General features: G+C 41.7%; 1 protein-coding gene and 1 long non-coding RNA gene across 2 annotated transcripts in view; one reads left to right on the top strand and one right to left on the bottom strand.

The window, feature by feature from the left end:
* The window catches only part of LOC146517771 (semaphorin-3D), a 124,435-nt gene that overhangs the window by 96,228 nt on the left and 9,180 nt on the right, over positions 1–19,027 (bottom strand). The window lies entirely within an intron of this gene.
* On the top strand, positions 7,519–17,582 carry LOC146517772 (uncharacterized). Its single transcript, XR_014874218.1, has 2 exons — positions 7,519–8,251; positions 16,162–17,582. It is a non-coding gene; the product is annotated as an uncharacterized LOC146517772 (long non-coding RNA).

Raw genomic sequence — 19,027 nt, 5'->3', positions numbered from 1 at the left:
AAATGATGACAGCTTTTCACTGTGTGCTGTGTGTTTCAGTGTCATCATGAGCCAACACGAGCCTCGGTGGAGGCAGAGGATTTCTAAAAGTACTGAAGCCGCCGTGACAGAGTTAAAAGAAACAGCTGGACCTGTTTATAACCACTGGAAGAACTATGAATATGTTTAACATTATTTTTATCTTAAATTGTCAGTTTCTACAAAACAAACGTTTTTGACTGTTTTAATCCTTTAAGACTTACCATAGAACCAAGTCCACCAGAGCTTATATTATATGTTTACATGCTGTGGAGCCATTTTTGGGAGCATTTCAAGTTGCTATACATCAATACAACCATTACAGCCCAAATTTTAATAATATGTCTGCATTAAGTGCATAGTAACTACATAAATTGCAAAAAAGTGCAATAAACTACAAAAAAATTGAAAATCGTTTTTGTTTTTTTAACATATATTTCTAGTTAGAGAAATTTAAGAGGCTTATCCCTCAAAACTGTAAATACAAAAAAGTTGCACAAAATAGTTTCCCACCACAGGAAATTTATTTTGAGTGTCTTCATAGTTTTATTTTTGAAATACACCAATTTTTATACACTGCGGGAAAAACAAAAATAAATATTATAATGCAAATTTACACAAAAAAAAAACAAAGCAGCATATGCATCAAAATAAACTATTTCCAGCAGTGCAATTTGAGTCCTAAGCATCCCAGAAACGACACAGAAAGTCATAAAGTCAAACATAACTTTTAAAAACACCAGTATAGGCTCATGAGGCCCTGATGGTAAAAAACTACATTTCCGCAAAATGACGTCACTTCCAGTTTCGGGCAGGTCATGGAGGACATGCGATAGTTCGCGCTGATGAACGTAGGAAGTGTTATGAACAGCTGATCGGATCGGCAAAGCGTGTTTCTGGAATATTATGTTTTTGTTCCTGCAAGCGCTTTTTATGCAGTTTTTGCAAAACTATATGTGGAAGGAAACTGTGACCGAGGACAAGCTGATGGCATAAGATGTAAGTACAACTCCTCCGGTTTCATATGCAAAAAAAATTATTGCGCTAGCTCACGTGGTTGCAGAGCTACCGGGATTTAAAAATAGTTGTGCAAAACAGAGCGTGCCTGCTCCCACCAGCTTTAAAGGATTAATGATCTTTGATTTTAGACGCCAACCTTCCCTGAACTTTAGAAACCGAGCTTGCCTCCCTGAGCTAATGTGACAACTTACTAATAACTATGTGTAACGCATCAGCAGAGTTCTAGTTTACTGATTTCTAATGTTTGTGTATTTAGAGCCCCTCGGTCCACTAACAGCTAAAAATACATCAAAAATCATCTGAAAAAGATTTCCAGCACAAACAACCTGTAACCTTCCTGTTTATCGTTTATTTATCAGAGATTTGTGTTTTCTCCACGCTTTCTGTTTCCTATTAGCGGAAACATTTCCTGAGCCGTCCCCACAATAAGGAGGCCGTTTACTGCAAACTCACAAACAGCAGCTCAGCGTGCAGGAACAGTAAATGCAGCTCAATCCAAATCAAACTCCTCCTGGGACACTCAGTCTTTAACAATGAGTACGCACACACACACACACACACACACACACACACACTACAGGAACTCAAACAGTAGGCCTTTATTATTTGAATAATGGGAGGAAACAATGGAGCTGAAATTAGCCGGACTCTGGAGCTCTGAAGTGCGATGAAGTTTAAGAGAAAGCAGTTACTGATGGAAATGTTCTTCTAACAGCTGTAATAAAGTTTTAAAAAGCCAAACTGTTTTTTACAGCACTGAAGTGGGAAAGTGTCACAAACCCGGCACCCTTTGTATCTTTTAAGTGCCTGACATTAAACTTGTCCAGTCGGGTCTGATTGTGTCCTTTGATTCGAGGAGCAGGAAGCAAATAAAGTTTCCCTGGGAAACAGAAAAGGTATTTTTTAAAGGACAAGTTCAAGTTGTAAAGGACAGGAGATGTTTCTGCACACAGACACACACAGATAGCATCCAAATGTACACACACACACACGTTGGGTATTCATATCTTTGTGGGGACATATAATTGACATAATGCTTTCCCTAGCCCCTAACCCTAACCATGAAAAATGAATGCCTAATCCTTACCCTAAACCTAACCATACCCTAACTGTAACCCTGACACTAAAACCACATTTTAAATCTCAAAAATGCCTTCAAACATGGGGACCAGGATTTTGTCCCCATAAGGGTTGTTGGTCCCCACAAAGATAGGTAAACACACACACACACACACACACAGTGTAATAAAAATCTAACAGTTATTTTTAGGAGGGGAACTCGTTTCAGAGTGAGGTGAGCTGAGATTATGGTTATTTTACATCGAGTAAAACGTTATTTATGCAACACCAAGTGAGAGACGGATTACACTCAGGAATATAAAAGTGAGATTGATTTAAATGAGTAAATTAAAGACAAGCAGAACTACCAATAAAAGCCTCGAGAGTTTGCTCTGTGAAGTTTATAAGAAACTGGATTTATAAATGAAAGTGACTGAGCCAAATAACGCAGTCTCCTCTGATTATTGGCTTCTTTAGAACCATCGCGGCCTCAGAATAAATGTTTGCTGGCTCAGCTCGGTTGTTTCTAACATGTCAGTGAAGGTTGTGAACTGGGCCTGAAACAAACTCCAGAGCTGCAGCGCGTCACAGTCGAGCTTGAGGACGATTTTTATTCCCTCTGTAACAATAGAGATACAAGATGAGCCATCAGTCGTGCCCCTCAGATCAAAGCTGAGGAGCTGATTGAGCATCCGGAGACATGAGATGTGTGTCGGTGTACAAATGGGTGGGCGTGTCCTGTAATTATGTGGGACGTGTCCGGGCTAATCAGGCCGGATCTCGTTTTATTGCCGCGGGTCTTAAGTTTGTGCGTCAGGCTTTTAAATCCCACAGACGTAAACAGACTGAAATGAGTCTTTAGTCAGCGTGTTTAGAGTAAAAGGATGAGGTGCAAACATCACATACAAACTGTCAACAGATATAAAGGACAACTCTGAGGTGGTTACTTTGATTTTTATGGAGGAGGCAGAAGGGAAGAGCTCAACCCAAACAGCTACGCCATCCTTTGTTTTTCCAAGAAAAGCATTAAAGTGGGAGCACGGTTTCCTCTCTGTGTTTGGACGTGTTCAGGATCACTGTGTTTGGATCAGGTTTAACTGACTTATTTTAATTCGGCTGCCTTTGATGAAGTCTCTCTGGTAACAAAGGGTCCCGGGTTTAAACCACAGATTGCTTATAAAAGGGGGGACATAGCTTCTGGGAACTGATCTGTGACCTCAGTAAACACTTTCTCTAGTTTCAAGCCTTATTAAACACAAAATAATGTTTATTTGATGCGTTACAGTTCCAGTAACGTGCAGAGGGACAACGAAGCCTGGCACGATTTCCCTCGCTCAGTTCCATAATTTAAAAAAAGCTTGGATGGCGATGGCTAAAACCTTCAATTAGAAGCTTTGGAAACAAGTCTGCAAAACAATGGATGGTGTCACCATGGCTACTGGTTTAAACGTCTATTATATGAGTGTATCCCTTATAGTCAGCAGGCTCCACAAGTCACAGCCCTTTCATTTTTGGATCATCTGGAACAGCTGAATCAGCTTTACAGTCGTCTGGTTTAATGTGGCACAGCACTGTGTACACTTCAGTTTCACAGGATAAACTACAAGTCCAACAGAGCCATTTAGCAATTAACATAAAATAACAAAGCATTTATTTTCTCCATTTGAATCAGTAGCTTGAAGAAAGTAGTTTAACTCAGCAGCGTGTTACAATTCAAAGAGCTGTGATTAAAAATGGGCACAGCAGTGTTTCAGCGCACGTTAAAGTGATGAAAAGGACCAATGTGGAAACATTTATGGCCCAGTTTAACGCTGATGTGGAGCGAGAGGAGGTTCTGTGCCCCTGTGATGTTAGAAATATAACGTTAAATCAAACTAATGGCGAACAGTTCCTCCATTTCCTCACGGCAGTAATTAAATTCAGTTAAGATTCATTCCACAGCATAACCCGCATTCCTTCAAACTCTTGATAAAACACCAACAGCACTGAATATAATGTGCACAAACATGTCCAGTAAGTGGAGGGGACTGTAATTACTGCAAGTCCTTCTGACTTCCTGGTAGAAAACAATGAACTAATAGCTTGTTGATGACCGAGGAACTCAATCCCGCTGTCTCTAATCAAACTCCTTCACACGCAAAAGTTTGAGATGCTTTGATTCTTATCGTCATCTGAGCGATTTTATAATGTCTGCAGGTTAAAGATGTGGCGTTACAGACTGCTGGGAAAATATTCTGCCTCACTGGCTGCTTGGATCTGTGTAGTCTCACTTTTTGGGTCACAAACTAAACCTAACCTAACTATAATATTAATCAGCTGCTGGATCAATAGCTCTGCCTTCATTGCTGCTGACCCTGTATAATTCCTGCTATAGCCTGGTCAGCCTGAATGGCGTTAGCAACCAATTTCACAGTAACCAGAACACATATTTCTACCTAGCAACTGGAGGTTGCCAAATAGTTGCCAGCAGGTCTCTAGGCCTGTGTGATCGATCGCAACAGATTTGCTGAATCCATCTACTGTATTTTTTGGACCATAAGGCGCACCAGATTATAAGGCACATTAGGCGAAACAAAATCAGATCAAACTTTACTCAACTTGCTTCCTCCACTTCCGTACCATCGATTCATTAATGTTGAATTCTATCACAGCTGCTCTATTCCCATGTTGTTGCAGTATATTAATGACTAACCTCGTATTGTGGATGGATTATCTCAGTTGTTCTCCTGACTTAAGTTTGGTCCGTTTACAGCATCCTGCCATGCGATTACATTTGTCCCTAACCATCGGGAACCCTCACGTTAACTTTTATCAAGTTAGTTAGTGTTAGCGTTCATCCTCCAGCTTCACTGTTTATGCTATGCTAACATAGCTGTGTCGCTAGCCACACGTAGCACATCATTATATACCAGCTAGCCCAACTTCAGTAACCTTACAAACGTCGCTGCTGTTTAGTTTTCTGTCTTCATTTATGTTGGAAGTGATAGCAGAGCTGTACGTTTGAATTTTTTCAGAAATCTCTCAGTCAGAACATGCTATATCATGTTTAGGTGGAAGCTAGCGAGCTAACTTCCTGCTAACTTCTAACTCCGTTAAATGTAATAAATCCTGTTTTCATGGATGCCTGGATGTTAAACTTGATTGTTACACCTGGTAAAGCAGCAACGCTGATCGTTTTATTAAAGATGAAAGAAATTAGACAGTTTGGTAAATGGACTGGTTCTTATATAGCGCTTTTCCACTCTTCTGAGCACTCAAAGTGATTTACACAACTTGTGCATTCACCCAAGCACATTTACTTAGTGCCTTCTAACTAACATTCACACCCATATTCATACTCCGATGGATGCATCGGAGAGCAATCTATGGTTAGTATCTTGCCCAAGGATATTTGGCACGAAGACTAGGGGAAGCCAGGAATCAAACCACCAACCTTCCGATCAGTAGATGACCTGCTCTACCGCCTGAGCTACAGCTACCCAGTTAACAGTTTGTAACTCTCAGTGATGCCGCAGTGTTCATTTGACTTTGGGACCTGAAGCGGACAGAGTTTAGGACCCAGATTACTCCGCGAGACTCCTGATACGGTAGCCGTAATGCACCGACAATCCATCAAGCGGTGCGGCTTCGTAGCTTAGCAAAGTCGTACTAAAACATTTTTGACAGATTTTTGAGCGCTGTGTAGCACATAAAATCGGTTCGAGGTCAGTAAACACAACCAGAGTTCATACATACGGATATATATAAGGCGCACTGTCGATTTTTGAGAGAATTAAAGGATTTTCAGTGCGCCTTATAGTGCGGAAAATACGGTAACATTTCAATACAGAACACAGTACAGAGCTTATCTCAGTGGGGCTGCTTGATTATGGCAGAAATCTAATTCACAATCATCTCAGTCAATAAGAGATAAATCAGGTAATCTGAAAGTGAATTAAGGAGATTCAACACAAACGTGCAACAAAGGATAGAAAAACGGCGTCCAGCTGGACCAGAACCGTCTGGGACATCTACACAGAATTTTGATTTTGTGCCAATTTCAATTCATTTCAATCTCAATTTCATTCCTTAACTTCTAATCCAAATAAAGTAGGAAAGAAGCTGGTGAACGGCGGCACAGGACAGGTCACAATCGTAAAGATGGAACCATCCTGATCTGACCATGAAACATCGTCTGCCCCTGTGCCTGGTTCAGCCAGATGCTTCCTCCAGTTAAAAGGAAGTTTTTATTAATCCTCAAGGAAATTATATAAAGTATTTGATTGTGATTTGTCCCACTTTCACCAAGTGCTTCTCATAAAGCGTTGTTTGACTGGTTTGATTGCTGGTTTTCTCCTGACTACTGGAGGCTCTTTACTTACAGGATGAACAGCCTCGAGTTAGCTGTTGTGATGATTTGGAGCTATATAAATAAACATGAACTGAACTTGACATGAGCAGCTCTGTTTCTCTAAGCAATACCTCCTCTTCTTCACAGAGAAAAAAAAAGAACCTTCAAACAGTAATTTGGGCTTAAAGATATTTACTTTTTCCAGTTTTCAAAGCAGAGAATGAAACAGAGGAGCTTTCATTATGAGATCCTTCCCCTGCGTTAACTAAAGCACTTCCAGATAACACGTCTTAGTGGCAACACGCCCTGAGGTGATCTGTGTGGTTGTATGTATGCGAGAGAGCCAGAAAATGCAGAGATCACATTAAAGGTTATTTTAGTCTAACACAGTAAAATACCAGCTCCTGTTAGAGGGAGACGTGGATTTGCCTTCATCTCGGTCTCATTAGGGGACGATGTTCACATGTGTGAGAAGAAAAGATTAACACAGCTACTGTATCCATAAGTATCCATAAGTATTAGTATTAACTTTTTGCGACTTCACTTCTCTGTAGCTCAGTTTGTGAAATGCTTGAAAATGTTTGACTCCCAGCTGATCTTTGCAAGGCTTCACCTCAGCTAACTGGAGTCCCTGAACTGGACCTTTCTGCACTTGTGGAGCATTTTAAAGCAATTATCTGACAAATTATATGCCCTGCTGTGTGGTATGGCCTGTCAAAGTCTGGGCTCCAGCGTTAGTGAGTGACACTTTAGCATTTCATTAGTCTGTTACTTAGCACCAAGTAGCAGGTCTGCAAGTTGCAACCGTATACTTTGTCAACACAGTCTGCTAAGCCTGGGTGACACGTTCACACTCAACCCTGAGGTGTAAAAATGGCCACTGAAAGCAAACTGTGGAGCTGACGTGTGCGCTTCAACGCCACAAAAACTCAAGTGTAGACTTTCAGTTTTAAATTTGAGGATTTAACAAAAGTATTGCATTAACCTTTCATTGTAATGCTTCACAATGCAAGTGTGAAACTACGAAAACGTCCAACATGATGCAGACAGTCGTAGTGTCACTGTCCCTGTGGGCAGCTTCCACCAACACTGCAAACTTTCTTACTCATTTTGCACTTCAGCTTTTTTTCTCTTCACTTCATGTATTTTTTAAGACCACACAAAAACTTTTAAGGAACTTCTTCTCACAGTGTGAACAAACAGAGTTATGAAAAAGTTCCTGCGGTCTGAAATCGATTTGTGTTGCCCATGAGCCTGTAGTCATGCATTTCTAGTAACCGCGCACACATCCTTTAGCTTTCTGTGCAGCAGTCAGCAGCAGGAAACAATGGCCTCTAAAATAAAGTCTTTTATGTCAGCTACATTGTGCTGCTGTAAGTCAAATAACCATTTCCCCTGAGGATATGGAAACACAAAGAGTTTGTTTAGTGTGTCTGTGTCTATGTACGGACTTATGCACACAAAGAAAAGCCTGGTGGGCAGCTGGCTGTACTGTACAATATGTGCAGGACAATTGAGGACATGACCACGACACCGGTCTCCGTTTGGACGCTGTAATGTAAGCAGCACGTGAGCGGATCAGTCTAAACATGTACGTGTGTTCTTCATATCACAATTTTGCTTTTAAAAAAAGTCACGGCAACCCCGTCATACACAACAAGGCCAGAAATGAACATTACGGAGCATTTTCCATTTCAGTGGAAGGATTGTAAGCATTGCATTGGGCCAAAACTCGACACATCTGTACCACAGCTGGAAATGAAGAGCAGACAGTTTCCTGAAGTGGCTGCACTGACGGAAAGACCCAGTCAGAAACAGCATGAGGTAAGTAAGGATGATCCGAAGGCAAATAAAATAATCTGTGCTCAACATTTTTGGCGCCGTAGTCTGATAATGAGGCAGGAGAGCTAATTTGGTTTCACCCAGTTCTTTTCCTGGTATTCATTTCTGTTTGAGAAAGACTTATTCTCCCAGCCGAGGTGGAGCCGAGGTGGAGGTCTGCGATCATGCGTGTCTTTTTAGCAGAATTACACAAAGACTTCCAATGTGCGCTTCCAACTCGGTCTTGTGCCAGTTTGTGAAACGGTGCCGGGCGCTAATCTGTTCGCTCATGTCTCTGGAAATGAAGGATCCCTTATTTCCCTCCCTGTCTGGTTTCGAGTGAACTGAGGTGTCGACATGACATATTTTCCACCTTCAAAGGGAAAAAGATAACAGTGGGTGTGAGGTGATTACACCACTCACGCCAGAAATCATGGGATGAGTCTTTTTCATTTTTTCACACTTTGTATTATTGTAATAAAAAAACATGCTGTCTACAGAGTGAATCAATGTACTTACACTGCTATTTTCATGGTTATTTCACATTTGAGGCTGAGCTCAGGCTCATATTTATCAAAGCTCAGTGGGCTAAAGTTGGATATTAATGTCTAAATGACTAATAACTACAAACTGCCGATATATCTGCATCTCAGCAAGTCTGCAAACTCGTCCATGACGGTGCTTTATTCATCAGTGCTTAACACTGAGGAAACACGCAACGTCTCCAGCTACAAAGTACAAAAGAATAAATTATAAAAAATAAGATGTTCTAATCATTTTACGTCACGTGCCTAAAAAAAGTCTGACCCATCCAAAAAAGTGTAATATCATCAGGTTTCTTACCCTCCGGGCCTCTGAGAGTGTGTGTGTTTGTGTGTTTGTGTTTACATGTCATTGTGGGGACCAAAAATTGGAATTTACTATGCTCGTGGGGACCAACAGAACGTATTACATACGTTCCCTGTGTAAACACAGGGAACGTATGTAATACACAGGGACCGTATGTAAACACAGGGAACGTATGTAATACACAGGGAACGTGTGTAAACACAGGGAACGTTTGTAAACACAGGGAACGTTTGTAAACACAGGGAACGTATGTAATACACAGGGAACGTTTGTAAACACAGGGAACGTATGTAAACACAGGGAACGTGTGTAAACACAGGGAACGTGTGTAAACACAGGGAACATATGTAAACACAGGGAACGTTTGTAAACACAGGGAACGTATGTAATACACAGGGAACCGTATGTAAACACAGGGACCGTATGTCTAAATATATGTATAAATATATAAATACATCTGCAGGTACAGTGTAAATCCTGGTCCCCACGAGTTTGAAGGCATTTTTGAGACTCACAATGTGGTTTTAGGGTCAGGCTTACAGTTGGGTTATGGTTAGGGTCAGAGTCAGGGTTAGGCATTCATTTTTCATGGTCAGGGTTAGGGGGAGGGGCTAGGGAAAGCTTTATGTGAATTATATGTCCCCACAAAGATATGAAAACATGGTGTGTGTGTGTGTGTTGTGTCGTGGTCACTTGGCGCCGGCTCCCAGGATTGCCCGGATGGGAAGGAAGCGCTCGGATTGGCAGAAATACTTTATTGTTGTCTCGATCCTGATAAGCGGTTATTAATTAGCCGACTGGACAAACACACTAATACAATAGAGTCCGATAGTGCTGCTGTAGGGAAGGCTGTCTGTGTGCCAACTTAGACACACAACCAGATGGTCTGCAGATGTGTGTGTGTCTGTGTGCGTCAGTCTTTTGTTCACTGTCCAATACAAGAAGCTAATAAAGACAGAAGAGAGAGTGATGGTAAAAATGAATGGACAGCTGCGTCGTTGCCTGCAGAGGAATCTTTACAAGTTTCATTTTTGATGCTCTGAATGATTCCACACTGATATTGGAGCAATCATTGTGATTGCATGCGTTTGACACACGTAATCGATTTTTCCTGCCAACGTTTTTAAAAAGCATCCAGAGGACTTTAAACAACGTCAGCAGTGACTTGAAATCATAAAACAGCCTCTGCGCTCCACTTCAGGCCTTCAGCAGCAGTTTTCCCTCCTGAAAACGCAGCTTTTCCAAAGCAGCTTCCAGTTGGAAACCTGGCGCTGTAGTGTTTACAGTGAAAAACAGAGGAAAGTCGAATAAAACTGCATCTAATATATCTGTTTATGTTCATTACAAAGAAAAGGCTGCCTCTCCTATGTATTAAAAAAAGCCTCTGAGGACTTATCAAAAAGAGCATTTCCAAGAAATGTTAAAGAATACAGAATAAATAATGAATCAATCATCAACAGAGTGATGAAATTCTTCAGAAACCGCAAAGCAAGAGATAACAAAAAGTAAAAAATAAATAAAGCCATGAAAATGATAAATAGCGCTAAATGGTTATCAGCGTGTTTAATTTGGCAGCACTGAGCCTCTTTTCTAAATACTGATAGGTCACATCATAATAAAGAGTGCAGCTGAGGACACATCCTGAGTCCTTATCACACTTGGAACAAAAGTGCCTTATCTCACTCATTTGATAATATTTCTCGGCTCGACAGGTGCTTCGTTACCTCATTATGACGTTAAAGTCAGTGAGCGAACTAAATCAGACTGACTTTTATATTTCCCACCTGTGATCATCTTCACATTCGGGGACCCAAAAAAGTTTTAAGAACATTTAAAACAAACATTTCCTGACAAGTCTGGCTCCGAGGGTCCAGTAATAAACGCCAGTTAACTCACGTCTACACTCAAACACATCGATGTCGGGATTGATAAGGTTGTAATATATGGGAAAGTTTACAGTCGCATGTGAAACTGCACAGCTTAGTTCAAACATGTTAAAACATCCGCCATACTGGATAAACCCATTAAAGAGAGATTATACATATTCAGATAATAGCTATGAAAAAAAGCATATCTGCTGTAGTACTTTTTTGTGCCACTAGGTTGACATTCAGTCATCCACCCATTCACACACTGGTGATGGCAGCTACATTGTAGCCACAGCCACCCTGGGGCGCACTGACAGAGGCAATAATACAAGGAGAAAAACCCAACAATCATATGACCCCCTATGAGCAGCACTTTGGCGACAGTGGGAAGGAAAAACTCCCTTTTAACAGGAAGAAACCTCCAGCAGAACCAGGCTCAGGGAGGGGCGGGGCCATCTGCTGTGATTGGTTGGGGTGAGAGAAGGAAGACAGGATAAAGACATGCTGTGGAAGAGAGACAGAGATTAATAACAGATATGATTCAATACAGAGAGGTCTGTTAATACATAGTGAGTGAAGACGAAACACTCAATGCATCATGGGAATCCCCAGCAGCCTACGTCTATTGCAGCATAACTAAGGGAGGATTCAGGGTCACCTGGTCCAGCCCTAACTATATGCTTTAGCAAAAAGGAAAGTTTGAAGCCTAATCTTAAAAGTAGAGATAGTGTCTGTCTCCTGAATCCAAACTGGAAGCTGGTTCCACAGAAGAGGGGCCTGAAAACTGAAGGCTCTGCCTCCCATTCTACTTTTAAACACTCTAGGAACAACAAGTAGGCCTGCAGAGCGGGAGCGAAGTGCTCTAATAGGGTGATATGGTACTACAAGGTCATTAAGATAAGATGGGGCCTGATTATTTAAGACCTTGTATGTGAGGAGCAGGATTTTGAATTCTGGATTTAACAGGAAGCCAAAACAGGAGAAATCTGCTCTCTTTCTAGTCCCTGTCAGGACTCTTGCTGCAGCATTTTGGATTAGCTGAAGGCTTTTCAGGGAGTTTTTAGGACTTCCTGATAATAATGAATTACAGTCGTCCAGCCTGGAAGTAATAATAGTAATATGGAGGAATTAAAATATGTTTGAATATTTTGTTTTGTGATGCCACTAAACTTTTACCCAAGTGTGCTGGCTTACTTCTATTAGTAGGCACCACTTACATACTACGCACTTATCTGCAGATTTCCTAAAATTAAACATCAAATCGAACCTGGCGACTTGTTTCTAGACCCGTGCACGTGATATGAAAATGTCACATCGTTATATCACAGCTGCAGAAACACTATTCCCCAGTACACACAGCGACGAGACAAGCCCAGGTATGTCTGAGAGCGAGAGCTGTGTGTGACTCCCTGAAATGGGAGCGACCTCATCAACCTCCAACAAAGCACAGAACTGTGCTGCTGCTGTTTGAGGGGGAAAAGGCGAGTAAAATCAAGGAAAGGAGGACGAGACACTCGCTGTGCTGATGGGGGACCCAAACACTAGCGCAACTAGCAGTAAGCTACGACTAGCTGCACTCAATCTGACAAGAAGAGCAAACGGTGGATGGAAAGTACAGTTACATGGTGGAAAAGCAGCTGCTTCAGTTTAGCTAGAGCAGTTAGCAGTAGAGCAGATGACTCTACCTTTGCCACAGACTTTATTTTGGTATTTTTTCATTAACTGTGGAAAAATGCTCACAGTATCCATGGTAACCTGAACATCCAAACATTACCACGGATACTGTGAGCATCTTTCCGTGCTAACTGTAAGCAGCAGGAGCCTGTTGGTCTCGTCTATAAATACCAGCCGGCTCTTGCTTTTCCTTTTTCGGGGTTATTAATTGCGTGGGACCGGGCTGCAGCTCTTTCTCATGGTGAACATGACTTCTCAAAGCTAATCTTCCACTGCTGTCATGCAGGGGCCTCCACTAGAACCAGGTCAGTGACCCACACCGGGTCCTGACCTTTGGTCTGAGGCAGCACATCCTCAGCCGTGACCCGGCTGTCGTGGCTCCTCTTGAGGCAGCTGATATATAAACGCGGTGCTGCTCAGCTGACATCCTCTGAGGCTGAGACGCTGATGTAAGCCTGACTGGGTGGTCCTCCGTCCGTCTGTCACTCAGTCTGTGTACACTTTCAATATCCTTTTCTAACACAACTCCCTATGAGCAAAAAATGCTATGAAAATAGAGCTTTACTTGCGTCCTATAAGAATATCTGCCCTACTTTCTGCTCCCAAAAGCCACATTTTGCCATCTAATACAATGTTGGCTTGGACCAAAGTTAAATATGATAATATGATACCAAAATGAAAACTCAGCTCTGTGGTTGAGCTTTGCTGCTGCAGGAAATCCTCCAAGAACAATCCTGGACTTAATTAAAGGTTTTTCCTACAGGCACTAAAAGGCAAAGCTGGAGTTATCAGTCAAACAGACTTTCAATACCTTCTGATGTTCTCACCTCTTCTGATGATGAGGTAAAACTGGAGAAAAGCCTCGTTGCTGCAGCTTTTAGACAACGTTCCTCAAACTGAAATAAACTTAGGAGTCCTCATGAGTAAATACTCACACAGACGTCAGTTATGCACAAAAATCTATTTCGAATAGATTCTGGAGAGAAACAGGAACAATGAACACACACATGATCCCTCTCAGACGGGCAGATGTGGCCACGCTGCCGTTTCTCTCCTTCGCTGTCAGAGGAACAGTTCGACATGGAAAAGACGTGTGTTTGTTTTCAGGCAGAGAATGAGATCAGGAATGATGGATGGGCATCAGCTCCAAGTTTTCCGAGCCTCTGGAGTCAGATTCCTTTTATCAAAGCCTGCTGGGTTTTCTGAGAGCTGCACATTGGAAAACAATGCGGAGCATTTTTCCTACCCTGGAGTAGGACTCAATAAAAAAAGATGCACAGAAGCATCTGCTTCTCCTTCAGGGCTGTAACTCTGTGTGTGTTGGTTTAGTGTTAAGTTTGCAGGTTGGGGATTCAGATATTTCATGTTTTAATAACAAAGTGGTTTTACACATTTACTGACACCTTTTATGCTCACAGCAGAGATCATCGCGCTTCAGCAAAGCTTATTGACACTAAGAGTAGCAAAGTGAATGAACAGCAGAGCTTTTCTGGGGAAGGCCTGCTCGGTCTCAGAGGCTGTGAGCTGAAGCTTCACATATCTGCTGTATGTAGTTATTCCTGTTAAACAACCAGCAGCAGGTGAGAACAAAGCTGTGTGTAGAGAAAAAGAATAAACCCGAGCTGCTGCGCTCTGTCACCTCAGTGAACACTTTCCTCATCACTTTATGGCCTCAGGTGCTAATTGGGGTCTGTTGAATAGAGCAGGATGGACATTTTGGAAGTTATGGTCCAGATGGATGAGTCTGCCTTACTGTGTGACAGTCAGGTAACATCTGCCTTCATAACAGCAAGATGGCAAGAGTGCAAAAAAAAAAAAAAAAAATTGGGGGTCTAATGTTTGGGTTGGGGTGTAGGAATGGAGGGTGACGATAGGAACTTGTGTTTATTTTCTGCTTTTCATTTGTTCAGCGCTTTGAGTTCCATCTTTGCTTTATAAATAAAGTTTGGATTGATTCACAAACCAAGTGATGATGTAACATTTAGGGGTGCAACGATACACAAAATTCACGGTTCGGTTCGATACTTTGGTGTCACGGTTCGATATTTTTTCGATACAAAAAAATGTTCATGCTTTTTTAATTTGTCATTTATTAAAATTATAAATATATATTTTAACTCAAAAGTACAGTTTTTAAATTTAATATTGCTGAAACAAAGTAATAAAAATAAATCTATCTGATGGAGAAATCACTCATCTTTGGAAAAGAGAGTTTATTACAGAGAAATGTCTCTTTCCAAAATAAAAGCTATACTATAAGCTTCTTCTGGGCTATATTCTCAGCAGCATATTAAATATATCAGGTCCCCATAAGGAGAATCATGTGCTAACGGCTGTCTAAATGACTCGGGTAAAGTTTGTAGCATGCGTGCTTGTTGTTTTTGTCTGCTTCCACTTGTCTTTGCACTAGGATGATGTAAATGTGCAGTCATATTCGTTGTGTTCCCACTAGTGCTGTCAGCGTTAATCTGAAATGACGTTAACGCCACAACACGGCAAATCTCCGTTAACGAGCTACCGCTGATCGCCCCGTGCGTGGGGCTGGACGGCCAACACGTTAACGAGCTAACTGTGCTAACACACTAGTTCCCACCCATGTAATTGAGCATTGCTGGCACATCCAACATACTGTTTTACTTTTGTCCATGACACACTTACCTTCAGGGTCATACGTCACATGAAGACCAAAATAGTTCCAAACGCCAGATCTGAATGAGGGTGGGGGAGGATCAATTTGCCATGTTGCAACGAGCTTAGCTTCTGTCTTGCTAGCCTGTGCTGCGCTCAGTGGATCTGCGCTCGACAGTGCAGCCCAGGCGGAGTAGTCGAACGCAGATCCACTGAGCTCTCAACACAGACAGCATCGTCAGAAGAAAAGTTGATAAAATAAATTAAAAATTTTGTATTGTTCGATACATATGCGTACCGAACCGAAAGCACTGTATGAACGGTTCAATATCGATACGAGTATCGTCGCACCCCTAGTAACAGAGGCTGTATCCATCTTTTATGAACAGTCAATGATTTATACAGCTCTACTTCTAATTTCCCGTAAGCGACTCAGTAAAGAACCTGATGGTGTCCATCACTGTGTTTGTCCATTTAGAGCCATTTAGGAGTGTCCAAAGGTAAATGGTCTGTATTTGTACAACTCTTGAGCCACGATCGCCCCGAGGTAAGGTAACTGTGATCTTCACATGACATTAATTCACAGGTTTTTTTTGTTTAATCCCTACAAAACCTGAGCAGCTCCAAGTTTTATGAGGTGTGTGGTGAAAGAAAGCCTGCATCTCATTTTCACAGCCTAATGTGAGGATTTGCATCAGCCTCTCTTGTCCTTTATGTCATTTGTGCCAAATTAGCTTAAAAAAATGAAACTTAGACAGTTTAATCACAAAATAATAGAGTGGATGAAGAAGCAGTGAGTGAATGGAAGCTAAAATCCGAGGCAGAGACGATATTTTACAGATTAAATAAAAATCTTCTGTCTTCTCCTTTTTTGTCTCCTTCACACACACTCAGGAAACAACAGAGGAGGAAGGAAAAACAACAAAATGCACACAGAGCATCCTAACGACCGGCAGCCACAATAGAGCCATTCTCCGCCTGTGAATGCACCTCGCCTGCAGGATGGACACACACACAGCAAAACACACTCACTCCCAGAGCAGCGATTGTCCAAAGCCTGCAGCTCATTCACGAGATGTTTAGAGTCCCACGTTGACAGCACAGACCACCACAAAAGAAAGAAACACACACACACACGAACAAAAGGCAAAAAGAGTCGTTTCCTGAACAATCACACAATAATACTGAGATACCTGGGGAGGACTGGAGCGATGTGTATGGGAAAGTGATGTTGGAAAGATGTGATCTGACTTTTGTCACTTTTAAAATGTTTAATTTATTCACAGAAGTTTGATTTGATGGGCGGATGCTGGGATTTTTTCCCATGTTGGTGTTTAGAATAAAAGCGGACAGTTGAACCATTTCTAGAAACACACTTCAGTTTTTTGTCATCTTAGCATCTTTAGTTCTATTACACTGAAGAGACGGAGGATCTCATCTGGCTAAACTTCAGTTAGTGGTGACCAGTGTTGGTCAAGTTACTTGAAAAAAGTAATCAGTAACTAATTACTGATTACTTCCCCAAAAAGTAATCCCGTTACTTTACTGATTACTTATTTTCAAAAGTAATTAGTTACTTAGTTACTTTTTAAAAACACGATTTCCAACCTGAATAGGTGATAAAGTGATAGATCTTTCAGCCCAATTCTACTTTTTCTACATAATCATCATACAAAATGTAATCAAATGGAAAAGTCTCTTTTTAAAACTTGTTTTATTAGTTTTAATCTTTTAACTTTATGCATCAAGCAAACATTTAATTATCTGCAACATTCTCTGACTGGAAGAAATTAGTTTAACATTTAAACCTATTTTCTGCACATTCCAGCACATAAAATAAAATATTTTGTGTGTTTACACTCAGTCTTTGAAATAGATGCAAGTAAAACACAGCAGAAAATAAATAAAGTCAAAGACTAGCGGTCCTGTTGCTCTATTTTCACCTGTAAAGCAGGAGTGGGGTAGGCGGAGGGTTACCCTGGTGCAGGTGTGCAGCGGTCAGTGGAAGAATCCGCGAGTTTCTCTGTGAGTTTCCCATTACGTCGTAGCTACTCGGTGCTTGTTTGGAAGTTTAGGGGTTTTTTCGCTGTAAAAAGAAGTTTTCTTCCCACGCACAACGGACACTAATGTTTTTGTCACTTTTTATGGAATCAAACTCAAAGTAAGGTCAGTACTTCCACGCTTTAAACGCTGCACGCTCATACTCTCTCCGCACTCGATATATGATCCATTGTTGATCTGCACACAGCTGTTGTCACGAACGTCGCACTCGCTTACGTCACTGTCATGAGACATTCTCGCAAAAAAAAAAATCACGGTTTTAGTAACGCAGTAACGCAGCGTTCCTACGGGAAAGTAACGGTAATCTAATTACCGTTTTTGCAATAGTAATCCCTTACTTTACTCGTTACTTGAAAAAAGTAATCGGATTACAGTAACGCGTTGCACCTCCACAGAGAAGCAACTACAGCCATACTGACGGAGCCTGAAACAACTGTGATCAGTTTCATCCTACGCATGATTCCACGCCACGTCTTCTTCTGCTGCCACTTTTCCAATGAACAGGAAGGAAGCGGATCAAGTCAAAGGGAGAAAATCAGGTGTTACAGAACAACAATCTCCTTCCATTCAACGTAGAAACAGATTTAAGCTTAAGGTGCCAGAGGCTTCATTTCTCAAACAGAAGAGTCGCCCCCTGCTGGTCATTGCAAAGAATCACAGTTTGCCATGAGCTTTACTTTCCTGTAACGTAAACCGAACTTTGACACTTATGAGTTTTTTTAATTCTTGGATCCATTCGATGTCATAAAGATCAGACAGTCCAAGCACAGAAGCCCCACCCACCCCTGCTTTAACTTTCTGTTTATAACAGAAGAAAGGTGACTTAAAGGGGGAGGAGCTAATGCTGCTCATGCCTGCACCAGTGCAGAATAAAGATGAATAAGAGCAAATCTGAAACTGTGAATCATGCAAAGTTACTCTAGAAGAGTCCAAGAATAAATACTGAAATGAGAAATTGAAATTCCCTTCAAGGCAGCCAGACTCCCCGGAGCTCAGTAAACAACCCGAATTACATAAAAGGCTGAGCTGACTGTGGTTTCTGGGTCAGCGTACTGTAAATCCGCCTGCACTGTGGTGGGTATAAGAACCAGCTCTGTATGTTCTGCAGGGCTGAGAACTTTCCCAGCACCGAGTCAGTGAGTCCATTAACCACAGCAGCCCGGCCCTGACCTCAGGGACTGACTGGGAGTTCTGGGTCGAACATAAAATTTTACACGAACTAATGAATGGACTCTGTCGCTGTGTGGTTTGTGTCCTCTGTGGTGGGGAAGGTGGGGGATTTCTCAGCTTCACAAAAAAAGGAAAAAAGAGGTGTTTGTGTCCAGAGAGCTGCAGGAAACAGAGGAACAAAGGGTTTGTTTAATGATACAAAACCCTTCACAGATGAAGACGAGGATATTTTTCTGGGCTCTTCATCAACGTCTGCATATTTGTGCATGCGTGTGTGTGTGTTGACATTTTAATCGCGGCCCTGAATGTTTTATTTTGTGATGCTAACCCTGGATCAGCCTAAACTGGCATCAGCGGGATGATGAAACTCTGAGCAACTCTAAAAAAACTTCACCTGCCATCATTCATTCAACAATCACACGGCAGTGGGCGGAGTCTCCGCCCATTCAGGCCCCTGCTGTGATGGTGCAGGTTTAGTTTAAGCTTCCAAAATGAGGAAAGGAGGGAACAGTCACTGAGACGCTGCTAA

This window comes from Neolamprologus multifasciatus, chromosome 5, assembly GCF_963576455.1.
Source record: "Neolamprologus multifasciatus chromosome 5, fNeoMul1.2, whole genome shotgun sequence".
Taxonomy (NCBI): Eukaryota; Metazoa; Chordata; class Actinopteri; order Cichliformes; family Cichlidae; genus Neolamprologus; species Neolamprologus multifasciatus.
Note: the sequence above shows the minus strand (reverse complement) of the source record. Positions and strands in the feature narration are given on the sequence as shown.